Consider the following 14,267-nt stretch of genomic DNA (forward strand, 5'->3'; position numbering starts at 1 on the left):
AATTTTCTATGGAAGAATGAAACCCTTTAAGAAAACAAAATACAAAAACTAAAACTAAAACAAAATAATGAAGTTTTCTATGTAAGAATGAAACCCTTTAAGAAGAAAGAAAACGTAAAAAACAAAAAAAATACTGAATAGGGGAAAATGAAACCCCTTAAGAAGAAAGAAAGTTAAAAAATAAACATATACAGTGCAATTTTTGCTCTCTACTATAGTTTACCCACATGGTGTATCATACTTGTGTGTATACTTACTTACAAACACAAAGATAAAGGTAAATTTTTCTAGGAAGAAATGATGTATAGTGGCATTGGTACCACCCTTTAAGAAGAAAGGAATTAAAAAATAATAATGATGCAATTTGCACACAATTTACACATAAATTGCAGTGTTTTAGTTATCTAAGAATAAGCAAATAATAGTGAATTTTACATAAAAACAAAGTTTTTACAAGGAACGAATAAGTGCATTTGGTATTGTCCTTGAAAACAGGAAATGAATTAAAAACTAAACATGGTAAAAAAAAAGTTTTCTTAGAGGGAATAAATTAGCGACATCGGTATTACTCTTAAGAAGAAAGAAAATAAAGAAAAAACTTGCACACAACGTTGCAGTGAAATTGCACTTTTTATAATATGCAGCGAATACACATATAATAATGAAACTTTAGCGGTCTAGTATAATTTACACACATATTGTATAGTATTTTCATGCATACAAACACATAATCATAGAAGAATGTATTTAATTAGCAAAAAAATATACAAAACAAGTAGCATTGTTATTACCCTTAAAGAATAAAGAAAATAAAAAAATTCACAAAATTAGCACAAAATGCACTCTTTATAATATGTAGAATAAATATATAAGAGTGAAGTTTCCGTACTGTAATGTAATTTGTACATGTAGTACTTGCATATATGTCACCCACTCAACATCCGAAAATACACATAAAGAGAAAAAACTCACCTGAAAAATAAAAAAATCGACAGGTGCAAAAAACAAAAGCAAACACATAGAGAAAAAGCATGCACGCACCAAAATTCAGCCCAAGAACGAAATCGACTGACCCAAAATAGGCGTCAATTGAATCCAAACAGCCGAAATACCACCAGCAAAACATGTCAGAAAAAAGAAAAACTACACAAATCTTAAAGCACAATTCAAGGGCCAGAAAATCGATTGACCACAAAACAAAAATTCAGCTGACTAAAATCTAGCTAAAGTGCATATGAACACATCACAACACAACAATGTTATCGATTGTTACACTCATGGGAGTGTAAGCTGCACCGCCATGCGCGAGAGCAACCGTAGCCCCCGTTACATCAAGTACAAAATTGGTGGGCACACACCTTTGGGGACCCTAAACCAGGCGCCCCGCCCACCTAGTCCTGTGACAGGGGGGAGTTGCAAGCAGGTTCAGCTTCTCTGCTCTCAAATCTCTTCAAAGCACTACCCTAAGATGGCCCTAGCAGGAAAGGCCACCTCTCCCTCTCTCATCCATCAACCAACCAACTAACACCTCTGTTTCACTCTCTACATGCCTACCCTGCATAGGATTACAATTAAGATACCACTAATCGTACTAGCTAGTGGTAATAAACAGAGATCGAACTGTACTAGGTACTCATAACAATAAATTAGACTATCTATAATACTATGCACTAGAGAGGTAGTAACATAGACTAGTAATATATGCATGTTACTAGTCTATGTTACTCCCCGCTATGACCAGCCTAATAAGTGTCTCAACCTTACTACATTTAGTACAAAATTGAGACACTTAATATTTTTTAAGGGAGGAAGTAGTAGCGATCCATGCATGCATGCACGCACGGTACATGCGTTGCGATCATCACGGGAACGGAGACCTGTGGGACGATCTGGGGAAGAAGCCCCCTGACTTCTTCTTCCTTGGGACGGCGACGGGGACGTCGAAGCCCCACGCGTTCCGGTTGCCGCCGCTGCGGGTGCTGGAGCCGCCGCTGAAGTTGCTGCCGTAGTGGTGCAGTGGGTCCTTGAGGATCGAGTTCGGGGTGACCTGGCCGCCGGTGGCGTCCACGTTGTCCAGGAGGTCCGACGACCTATCGCCGACGCGGAGGTTCTCGAACCTCTCTCGCCGAACATGTATAGGATGTTGGACAGGTCGATGAGCTTCTAAAGATCGTCCAGGCGTACCACGTTGTTGTACACGTACCTCCGCACCTGTCCACATGCCAATAACGGGATCTACTCGACGGCCACTGCATACAAGGCACAGTTCCTCGACTTGACGCTCTCGCCTATGGACTTCATGATCTGGAAGGCTCGGGCCCTTCCCAAGATCAAATTCTTTGCTTGGTTGGCTATCCAAGACCGAATTTGGACTGCCGACAGATTGGAGCGGCGCGGATGGGAAAACTGTGGACTCTGCCCGCTCTGCAGGGCTGAAGGCGAGACGGGCGCGCACCTCTTCTTCAAATGCCGCTACACTATTCGGCTATGAAACTCGGTCATCCTTTAATTCGGTCTTGCTCACATGGACACCTCTTCTTGGCACTTGGATGGATCCGTTTTGGAATGGTGGGACAAGCGAACCAGCTTGCAAAACCCAGATCGACGAGCCTTGGCCTCTCTTACAATGTTGGATTCTTGGACAATCTGGAAAGAGCGTAACGCTCGGGTCTTCCGTCGCAAGAGTGCACCACCCCCGGTCCTCCTTCGGACTATCATCGACGACGCCAAGCTTTGGGTTCTCGCGGGTGCTAAAAAACGGGGGTCCATTATTGTACGCGAGTAGTTGCCATGCCGTGTGTGTGGTCACTTGTAACACCCTAAAACTCTTATCTCTTATTTAATGAATGAGGCAAATCTTTTGCCTCCGTTTCGAAAAAAAAAATTACCACATAAAATGTGGAGGAGTACCCCCAACTCTGTACTATTCCTAGCAAATAGCATGAGCAAAGAACGTAGTGGAGAATCTTGTAAAAGCTGAGTGGTAAAACGAAAGTGTCGCTCGGGTGTGTGAGTGTGAAATTACTGCTCCATGTGATGAGGTAATAATGGCCCTCCCTTACTTCACTCTGCATGGTAAAGGCAGGCAGGCTGGTGAGTGGTGACTGGTGAGCGAGCGAGCCACCAGTGGTAATAATTGCGGGCGTTTGACTGGCGGCTCGTCGTCATCCCCATCGTGGGAGACCAAGGGCGTACGTACGTGCGTTCCATCGTGCAGCATGCAATGGCCAAAGCATTTTACAAGCACCCGATGGCAAAATCTACGTGAGCCATGCATGCACCACGGCGCCCGGCGTCGTCGTCACTGTGGCATCCCTGAACGTGTGAACAGCGTCGTCGTCGAGGGCGGAACCATGCGCTTGGACGGCAGAACGCAGGCAGGATTACATGTGTGCGTGTGTACGCGCACAAGGTTGCAAAAGGGGAGCAACAGTGTCGAGGGCCTTGTTTGGCAACAGGGCAGGCCCTTTTACCATGCACACATATGGTAAAACTGCCCCCGCCGTGCTGCGCGCAGTGACTGCTGCGACGCTTAACAAGATGATGTACTCCACAACAGCTGCCTGCAAGACACCACCACCACCACCACCACCACAACCACACAGACGGCGCGTGTAGAGTGGCAGGCCATCCATTTATTCACCAGCAGCATGGTGGATAAGCGGGTGGAAAGGGTGCTTTGCTTTGCTATGCATGGCAAAACAATCCGGATAACCCACCCCATTTGTAGGGCGATTTGCATGAAATCGGCGGCTGGGAAGGAGGAGCAACGGAAGTCACGAGACCACAACAATGAAACCACTGTGAGCATCTACAGCCGGGCATTCTAAGCCCTCCTTAAACGCCCGAACGGGCCGCCCGGTGATGAAATTTCGACCTAGCCGGACGCCTCAAACGGGTCTCAAGCGTCTGGATTGACCGGCACCCCCTCGTATCCAGTTTAAATATCAGAGAAATCGTGTCCGGTCCGTGCCGCGGACCGATACAGGTCTGCGTTCGGTGACCTCCGCGGTTCGGACAACGCGTTCCAGACGGTTGCAGGAGTTTTTAGGGTCGGCGTTGGAGATGCCCTAAGAATGTGCTATCGTAGGACGTTGCACGCAGTGCATTGATTGCTTCATCTTGAGAAGGAACCAGCTGTTGTGGCAAAATCCTGGGTTTTTTTCTTTCCGATTTCTCGATGCATGTAATGTTGTTAGTGTCAATTTTTGATGTAATTTCTTTTAGTGTTCCGACGCCCCAGGTTCTACCTCTTGCTGATAATGTGTGGTGGGTATCGTCAGATAGATTATAGCGCATTTGGATCCTCCAGTTAAACTAGAAAGAAAACCTGGACAATTTAGCAGGATATGTGAATCTATGTATTATTCTGATATCTGAGCAAGTTGAGGTCCGGTGCCATGCTATATGAAGCTCAGATCTTCCAAAGTGCTGCACTGCATAGAGAGAAAACATGCCCGGTAGTTTGCCCGTTGAGTCTCGTTCGTCGTGCCCTGCATCATGGCGACGATACAATTTGCCGGTCCCCGTCCCCCAGCCCTGACCTCCCGATTTTTCGCATGGGCGCCTCTGTGCGAAACCATGATTGATTTACTAGCACATACTCAGAGACACCACGAGTGGAGTACATCACCACCTAGCTGCAAACGACTACTCCACGTGGTTCCACTAATATTCTCCAACGGTAACCTGTAAATTTCCTCCCACATTCGTCTGCTGAAAAGGGATCAGTCCACGAACACGGATATGGAAGGACGCCATACAACACTAGCCGCATATATTTTTCACAACAACTCAAACTAATCGGACGAAATTCGATCAAACATGACCGGATTTCATATAAACACGGTCGGATTTCATATAAACATGATGGATTTCATTACATTTATATCAACTAAACGGAGCTTGTCCGGCTAGGTTTAAATGGTCGCTGGCGCCCGTTCCCCGTGTCCGGCCATGAACCAAAAGAACTGAAGCTTCACGGTCCCTAGCTCCGCCTCCGTAACCTCCTTCTCCGGAGACCCAGGAAGTGAAGATGTCTGCCTCCACATCACCATCGAGCGACTAATCAACCGAAGATGCTCAACCCACCAACCTTGGCGTCGACGGGAGGGGAGGAGCGGTGGCCTTCCTGGGACCAGAGCGGCGGTGACCCACCGTGCACTACTCTTCCTCGTTGCTGGCGGCGCCCGTGGATGTGCCGGCTTCTTCGTGGTGGCGGTAGGGCGTGGCCTCGGTGTCGTCGCCCTCCTCCTCGTCGGTCTCGTAGAACACCGCCTCCCCGCGTCGTCGTCGCACTCCTTGCCGGCAGCCGCCACCTCCGCCACCCGCTGGTGATACCGCCAACGGGCGAGGCAGATGTCGCGGGCTGAGCGGTAGGACTCGATCAACGCCTCCTGCTCCGCCAGGTCCACGTCTGGTGCGACCACCCTGCCGGCGGAGACCCGCTCCACCGTCTGCAGATGCTCCTAGAGGAGGTTGTGGTTGTACCTGGTGTCGGCTTTGCGCCTCCTAGAACCTCTCCTCCTGCACCATGTCCATATAATGGGCACGGGCCTCGCCGATGGTCATGGTGCAATGCACCGGCGAGGATGGAACGGAGGAGAAGGGTGGCGCTGGCTCGCCGGAGGAGGCGTCCTCCATTTGCATGTCCTCCAGCTGCCTTCCGTCCTACCAGTCGGCAGCAATGGCGGCCATGGCCTTCTTCTGCTCCTACGTCAACCCGTTCCTGAGAGCTTTGGCGGCGGAGGGATCCATGGCGGGGAGTGGTGCGGAGAGGGGTGATTGTGGCTATGGCGAGGCACCGGGACAACGGTTTTATATAGCACAGGTGGGCGGCACGGGGACGGGGGGTGGCGCCGGAGGAGACGCCTCGGCAACTGCGTGCCCTCAATGCGGGGGCAGACGGACAGACAATGCCCCTCGTGTCCTTTGAACACGCGGCAGTCAGTGAGCGGTCACGTCGCTGGCCGGATATGAATGCGGGTGCTGACACTCTGGAGAGGCGCTAATCGAAAACATGCGGGAGGGTGTGCCAGGGCGGTCAGAAGCGGGCTTGAGATCGGTCCGGATTCCCATAAACCTTCACCACTTTTGTCTCCGGTTTGCGGAAGAAATGACGTCCGGACCGCGCTGTAGAATAATACAGGACCATGTTGGATGGCTAGCGCGGTCCGTACAATTGCGGGAGGTTTGTGGGTCCGCGTTGAAGATGCCCTAGTAACCCATGGATTTATCATGGATGGCGGTCAATGGTACGGGGAGGGACCAACGGTCAAAACGATGAAGAAATGCTGTTAAAACGGACCTGGGTGTACACCAGGTGGGCTGTGGCGCCTGTCCCCCTTTCCCCTGCAAGACAAGAAAGACCATGCAGGAGAGACGGGCGTGTAGGGGGGCGCAGCCATTGCAATCGCAATCGCAAGCCTATTGGACCACTTCCTTGTGTTTCCTCTCTCCTCCTCCGCCTCTCTTGAGCCACGGCATGGCAGTCCAGCATCGCCTCGTCTCCCTCCATGTCCACGACCTGGATTTACTTACACTCACGTACATGTGATGTTCAGAACCACGTGAGTAGTATGCTTCCCCTTTCTTGCATGATCGAAAACATGCGGAGACCGCCAGATAGAGCGCCGGCGTGTCCTCGTCCTGTCTGCTCCTGCGTAAATCATGCATCGCACGGTCGAGGGCGCGATCGATTGGGGCGGTGGAATTCCTTTCCAAGATCACGAGGTTCGGGATGGGCATGGGCAGGTACGTGTGCATGGCAGGGGAGACATGGCCGCGATCCACAAACCACCACCACCCATGGCCCGAGACCAAGACGGGTCCGGTCAGGGATTTGCTCGTCAATCACTCATTAGTCTCTCCCGCGATGACTCCATTATTTCGTCGCCACACCGCACTCACCGTCGACCTGCAGTGAGCCGTGGTCCTCTCCTCACGACGTAGTGGGGTGAGAAAGCCTGGTCAGAGAGAGAGAGAGAGAGACGACAAAAACAAGAGCAGTGTTCTATTTCTATCCTCCAGTAAAAAACTTGCAGGTGAGACAGCCAACAGCTGTGTAGCTGGTGCGCCTTTCAGCCGCTGCACTGCGACTGCAAGGCTGCTGGGTTTTCAGGCCAAGTTGCGGCAAGATCATGTTGTGTTCAGTAAAAAACTTGTTATTCGTTGCAGCTGCTTGTCCAAGATCGGGAAGAACCACAACATGTGGCGGGATCCAAAGCCAGCAGTCCGGCGAAGTGTGCATCGCTCGCTTGTCAGCAAGGCGGCCCTGGTAATCCACTGTGGACACGGTTTGCAACTTTTCTGAAACTATACATGTACTATAGTAGTGCTACACTGCTTTTTGGGTCATGGTGTTGCTGCGTGCGTTAGCCCCAATTAATCTGACAGCCATGTGTGTGCCCTGACAACACGTGTGTCGGTGTGTGTGTGTCTGATGATAACGGACGGCCCAGAAGGCACGGGGGTTTCATCATCAGAGAATGAAACGTGGTGCAATGTCGAGCGTGGGCAGATGCTGTTGGTGTTGGGCCACAACGGTAGCTGCCTTTGTCAACGGGGTTCTAGGATCACCGTGTCGGTGTATCATTCATCGCCCCCCTTTTCACACGTAAGATTGTAAAAGTTGGGTGTCTTTTCTCGGAAGAAGAAAAGCTTGTGAAGTTTGTGTCGCCGTTGTTTGGTTGCATGCGTTGCTTCACGACGTGCTCCGCCCGCCTCCACGGCGTCCACGGGACCATGTACGGTTCGGCGGCCGGACGCCCTGGCCATGGCTGCAGGTAGCATCCTGGTCCGTGGTCCATCAATCACCCATGCGTGCATGACCCTGCATGCCACCGGCAGCTGCACCATTGGCGCGACCACGGTCAAACAAACCGGCGATAGTTCCCAATGCCGCCCACTCGCGCCGCGCACGCGCACACACCCCGTGCGCGCCCGTGGTCACCACGCCCGGCCGCTCCCTTGGTTCCCCTCCACAAGGAGAACAAAATGGCGTGCTCGCCGGCAAGTGATTCTTACCCTCATCATCACGACCGCCCTGCCACTGCTGACGACCAAAGGGCTTGCGCCGCACAACACAGAGATGATAATTCAGCGACGTAGGTAGGGGGCTTTAACTGGCCGAGAATAATTGGAACGGCCTGCGTGGCTGCTGGGTGAGGTCGGTGTCGACGCGTAGGCACGGCCGCCAACCTCGTCCTGTTGCCCAACACTGCTGACTGTTGGCCCGCTAACTAACCATCATCGACCGGCACTGCAGCTTAGTAGATTGATCGATTGCGGAACAGTCGTTTGACGAGCCCTACTGTGTGAGGCCCGTAACAGCGAGCGAGGTGTGACACAGTACAGTAGACGTTTCTCGATCCGTTCGGGCGGCGGCCGGTGGTACGAACGGGGTAAACATGCCGTGACTAGAAGTAGATTCCTCAGATTTCTCATTTTGCGCAGCGACTCGACCTGACCAACACGTGAGCTCCGCCACAATGGCGGGTATTTTCTTCTTAATTATTGCTACTCCCAGTCCCAGTGCTCTGGCTACTTTATTTACCACAACGTGATAGATTTCTGCTCGGTGGGTCTAGCCTTTTTCACCCGAAATGAGATGGTGTGGGCGATCACGTGGAGCGAAAAGATTGAGCGGATCCAGGCGGGATCCCTCCTGTCCTGCGTCTGCATGCTATGAGAACCTACTACCTCCGACGTGACAAATCATAGGGCACCAGACCAGAGGCACGTTACAAGAAGATGGCCGCTGCGCCGTTCTCGCGCACATGCATGCATGCTCCGGCCGTCGATCCCCGGCCGGCCACCACGCAGTACAGTACACCCCACGTTTCTACGCTGGCAAAGGCATACCAGTCCAAGTACAATAGAGTAGAGTAGGGCACGTGGCAGCAGCCCACCATGCATGTCAATAACTAACCTGTGGGGCCGGTTTCTGCCGTGACATGACTTGCCGTGTCCGAAACAGTGCGTGACCAACAGTGGCTGGCTAGCTAGCGTAGATAGATACAGGCAGGGGCAGAGGCCATGTCCATGGAGACTATTAGCCATGCTATCCCTGTATCCCATGTAGTTCAGCTACCGGCTAGGGTGGCCTGCAGGGGCATGCATGGCCGCTACGCTACACTACGGCGGTAGCAGTACGAGTAGTACACGTCTTTTCTTCCTCCGCCGATCAGCTGCGGCGCCGGCAGACGGGGCACATGGGATAGAACTTACAGCCAGCCATGCATGGTCTGCATGTGACCTGGTGGGTGATGAGGCAACTGAGTGGGTTCAGACATCGCGCCATGGTCGAGTCTCGTCAATCCGTCCGTCTAGCCTATCCTTGACTGGTTGTTTCTTGATCTATTTTACTACTTTTGCGGGGATTCTTAAGAGTTACCATTGACTAGCTTTAATTCCATCTCCTCTTCACCGCATTCGCAACTTCATCGATAAATTTGTTTGCTTGCTCGTTTGCAGCCAGCCAGACAGGCACACCAAAAAATGTAAGTCCTTTCACAATGAAAGGAGCACGCTAAGCATGCATGCTGGCAGATTTTTGCACGCATGCTCTTGAGATTTACTAGTTGCATGTCGTATTTGTTCGCACACGAACACGTCACCATGTACCTTTGACGTCGGGGATGATGCACCGCAGTTCACGACGAAGGAGACCCGGCCGGAAGCACAGTACGCAGACGCAATCTGGCAGGCGCTTTTGAGGACCCAAAACCCAACATGCCCAGGAGGGACCCCGTCGGGGCGCGCGGCGGCTATGGGCTGCCCTAGGTCGACCTAATCGCCCCTAGGGAACATGAGGTCCATGTAGAATTCTTCCACCAAATCATGTATAGCCAAAATAAACAAATGAAATAGCAATCAAATATTTCGGCCTTTTGGATTAGCAAGAAAAAATGTAGCTAGTAAAATGTATAGAGATTTGGTAATACCCTCTCATGTTGCAGAAAAATATGTCTCGTCCATGGATCAAAAAAAATCCGTGGAGGGTAATTGATCGTACTTGATGATGAATTCCATGGCGAATGTATCAATGGCACGGTTGAAGAATATGGATGGTGTGCTAACCGAAGATTTTGATGGGGTGGTGCAAACCTTCGGCTTAATTATTTTTGGCTTCCATCCTTCTCTTTCCTCACTTTTGTAACACTTGTTACAATAGAAGGTTGCACATCATTTTTATTTTGACTGCTCCTCTTGGGAACCCATGCCATGTTCTTCTTTTTCAGCTCTTGTGCACTAAGCTTTTGCAATTCCTTCTTTTTCCAATATGATAAGCCGAGTTGGCACCTCACTTGTGATTCTGTTTCAACCAATGGAAACTCTTTTTTGGCCTTGTGCACCCTCAACTTCTTTTCCTTAGATTTGGCACTTTGATTTTTAACAAGTGATTGCCTCACTTTTTTGCCTTTTGTAGCCAATGTCAATACTTTAATTGGCTCTTTGTTATTTGAGATCAAATCTGAAGTAGCACACTGACGACCATCTTTCTTGACCCGGTATACTTGCTTGACCACCTCTTTCTTCGTCCATGGGGTCCGGACCGATTCCTTTTTATTGAAACGGTCTTTAGCATATGATTGTTCATCAAACTTTGACCTTGTTGGAGCTACACTATGTTGGTGAGATGGTCTAAAATAAGGTGGAGAATGTGCTCTTGTATCATACATGTCCCACAAAGGATATGGATTTACATGAGCACGGGGAGGTATCCACGGCATTGGCATTGGCGACCCAAAATAAGGATACGAATAAGTTTGTGCCTAGGGGGTGATCTTGAAGCTTTTGCACTACTTGGCCGATAAGAACTTTTTTCTTCACTTGTTTTTTGATATTTAGCTAGTAACTCTGCGGAAGTGATTTTCGATCGGTTACCCTTGTGTTTATTTCGGCTTTTGTTTTCTTTGGTTGTGCTTGCACCGATCTCTGAATTTGCTTGCTGCCCCCAGTCCTTGGCGTCTTCATTGTAGCTTCGACAGAATTCTCGCCCTCAAGATTATGTTCATTATGCTCTTCAACAACTTATCTTCTTGAAAGCTTGATCCCGTCACCTGCAGTTTTTACCTTCTCTTTAAATGTATCGGCTTGAAGCAGCCGATGCATAAACTTTTTGCCATCAGGACCAATTGGAATGGACTGGTCATCTCTTGGTGTTTCAACAAATTTCAGTCGTCCTTTTTCAATGATCGATTTAACTATTTGACGAAACATGTCGCAATCCTCAAAATTATGCTTGAACGAATAATGCAACTTACAATACATTCGTCCATGGATGGATGGCTCAACATTTTGAGCAAGAATTCTAATATAATTATTTTTCAGCAACAAATCAAATATTTGATCACACATGATTGAACTGAAGGTAAACTTTTTATTTTTTAGCCGATCTTGCTGTGAGAATGGCTTTGGAGTTAAGCAAACGAATGGTTCTGATTTTGCATCACACCATTCGGCTATTTATTGTTTTTTGTACTCTATCTCCGATGTCTTTGGGTAAGATATTATATACTAGCATCAGTTTTCTCAACAGAATTTAACCTTGGTTTTAAATAGTTAAAACAAACATGTCTCAATTGAGACCAAGTGCAAGCCAAGTACGAAATAAGCAAATATACCCAATTAGATATGAACTTTAGATAAAGCAACGGGGAAAGCTTTAGCTGCAACAATAAGTCATTATCGGACCTCTCCTAATTCCTCGCAACTATATTCTGTTCACACGTACACATGTCTGCCGCTGAATCTCTAGGTTCTCATCAACTTAACGCATTTGCAGCGTTCCTAGAAGAAAAGTTGCACACCTCTTCAGAGAATTCTGTTGTTCATATTCCTCAGCTGAAGAAAATGGCTGACGGCAAGAGACCACAGAAGGGTGGAAAGAGACCTGAGGTCAACACTACTTTCGAAATCCTCGATGACATTTACAAGGACTATTGCACACCTGATGAGGCCAAACACGGCAAGGAGGAAAAAAAATCAGCGCAAGGTGCGCATACAAAGGATAGAAAGGAGATGGGCATGGGAATGGAGGGAATATCGATATGTTACACCCAAGTACATGAAGAAATTCGCTCTTAACCCTCCATGCCCAAGACCTCCATTGGCACCTGGCCAAGAAGCTGATCCTACCAGCCTCAAGCGTGGTGAGGACTATCCTGATGAATGGGCTAAGCGCCAGGCCAAACTAGCCAAAATAGCTAAGGAAGTTGTGAGGAAATTTAATGAAGACTCTGCTGCTGCTGCTGCCGCCACTGCCGAGGCCTCTGCAAGCAAGCTGAAGAAGGCCATGCGAAAGAAGCCTGCTCACAAGCCCAGTGCTTCAACCTCTATGCCCTCACGGCCAAGCTCCTCAGCAATGCCCTCATGACCAAGTTCTTCAAAGCCCTCACGGCCAATTCCTCAAGCTGCACCAGCCCCTCCAAAGTCCTCAGCTCCTCCTTCCAAATCCTCAGCACCTGTGCATCTTGCCTCCTGCCAAAGGACAACAGGCATCTCCATTGCCTCAGGAGCCTCTGCTAGTTCTTCTGCTCCTCCAAATTCCTCAACTGGCCCCACTCTGCTGAAGACAAAGGCCACTGCTGGACGAGGTTCTCGACCAAGGCCTCACAAGAAGCAGGTTGCCTTTCAAGTGCCGTCTGATGAAGACGAAGCTGATGATGAAGAACTTGCTGAAATCATCAGGGACATGCAGCTCAGGGCCGCTAGAGCCAAAGGCACACATGTGCCTCTGCTTTTGGATCCAAAATTGATCCTTGATTACATTGATCTCTGGCACAAGGACCCCAACACTCCTATGTCTGACTTCAAATGGACTCCTGGCCAAAGTCATATGTTGACTGCCTTCATTCAGGAAGAAAAATGAAAATTTGAAAAGGCCAGGCAGTTGAAGAAAGCGCAGTACAAAAAGGAGCGCTTCCTGAAGAAAAACGTTGTCTTTATGACAACTCAAGAACTTGTCACTATTCAATCTGAGATCAAGAAACTCAGTGATGAATTTGACGCGTAGCGCGCTGATTGGCTGGGAGCCAAGGTCCGTTTTGTGAAACTAGCGGACGAATTCACCTCCAATGTTGCAGCCCCATCACAACAAGAAATTCCTCAAGCTGAGGCATCTGCTCAGCCGACTGAAGAATATGCCAGCACTGCTAATAAAAATCAGGCTGCTGATGAAACTCAGAGTACCAGGGCTGATGACTCCATTCCAGCCACTGAAGAAATTGCCAGGGCAACCACTAGTGTTGTGCCTGAAGAAATTGTTAGGCCAGCTGAAGCTTCAACCGCTGAGCCTGAAGTAAATGTGCCAATTCCCTCTACTCCTCCGACACCTACACCAAGTCCAATTCTTCCTTCTGCCTCAGATGTGAAGAAGACCAAGTCTGCGGAGCGTGCAGCTGTGCAGAAAAGGAAAGCATCAACTTCATCAGATTCTTCAGCTCCGAAGAAGATGAAGACATTGACTAGCTCTTTCGAGAATCCGATTGATGCTGTTGAAGGAAATATGCCCTAGAGGCAATAATATAAGTATTATATATTTCCTTATATCATGATAAATGTTTATTATTCATGCTAGAATTGTATTAACCGGAAACGTAATACATGTGTGAATACATAGACAAAACAGAGTGTCACTAGTATGCCTCTACTTGACTAGCTCGTTAATCAAAGATGGTTATGTTTCCTAACCATAGTCTTGAGTTGTCATTTGATTAACGGGATCACCTCATTAGGAGAATGACATGATTGACTTGACCCATTTCGTTAGCTTAGCACACGATCGTTTAGTATGTTGCTATTGCTTTCTTCATGACTTATACATGTTCCTATGACTATGAGATTATGCAACTCCCGTTTACCGGAGGAACACTTTGTGTGCTACCAAACGTCACAACGTAACTGGGTGATTATAAAGGTGCTCTACAGGTGTCTCCAAAGGTACTTGTTGGGTTGGCGTATTTCGAGATTAGGATTTGTCACTCCGATTGTCGGAGAGGTATCTCTGGGCCCACTCGGTAATGCACATCACTATAAGCCTTGCAAGCATTGTGACTAATGAGTTAGTTGCAGGATGATGTATTACGGGACGAGTAAAGAGACTTGCCGGTAACGAGATTGAACTAGGTATCGAGATACCGACGATCGAATCTCGGGCAAGTAACATACCGATGACAAAGGGAACAACGTATGTTGTTATGCGGTCTGACCGATAAAGATCTTCGTAGAATATGTGGGAGCCAATATGGGCATCCAGGTCCCGC

The 14,267-nt window shown here is 48.8% G+C and overlaps 1 pseudogene; it reads right to left on the minus strand.

Moving 5' to 3' along the window:
* The window catches only part of LOC123171341 (uncharacterized), a 127,678-nt pseudogene that overhangs the window by 45,514 nt on the left and 67,897 nt on the right, over window positions 1-14,267 (minus strand).

Source organism: Triticum aestivum, chromosome 7D, assembly GCF_018294505.1.
Source record: "Triticum aestivum cultivar Chinese Spring chromosome 7D, IWGSC CS RefSeq v2.1, whole genome shotgun sequence".
Taxonomy (NCBI): Eukaryota; Viridiplantae; Streptophyta; class Magnoliopsida; order Poales; family Poaceae; genus Triticum; species Triticum aestivum.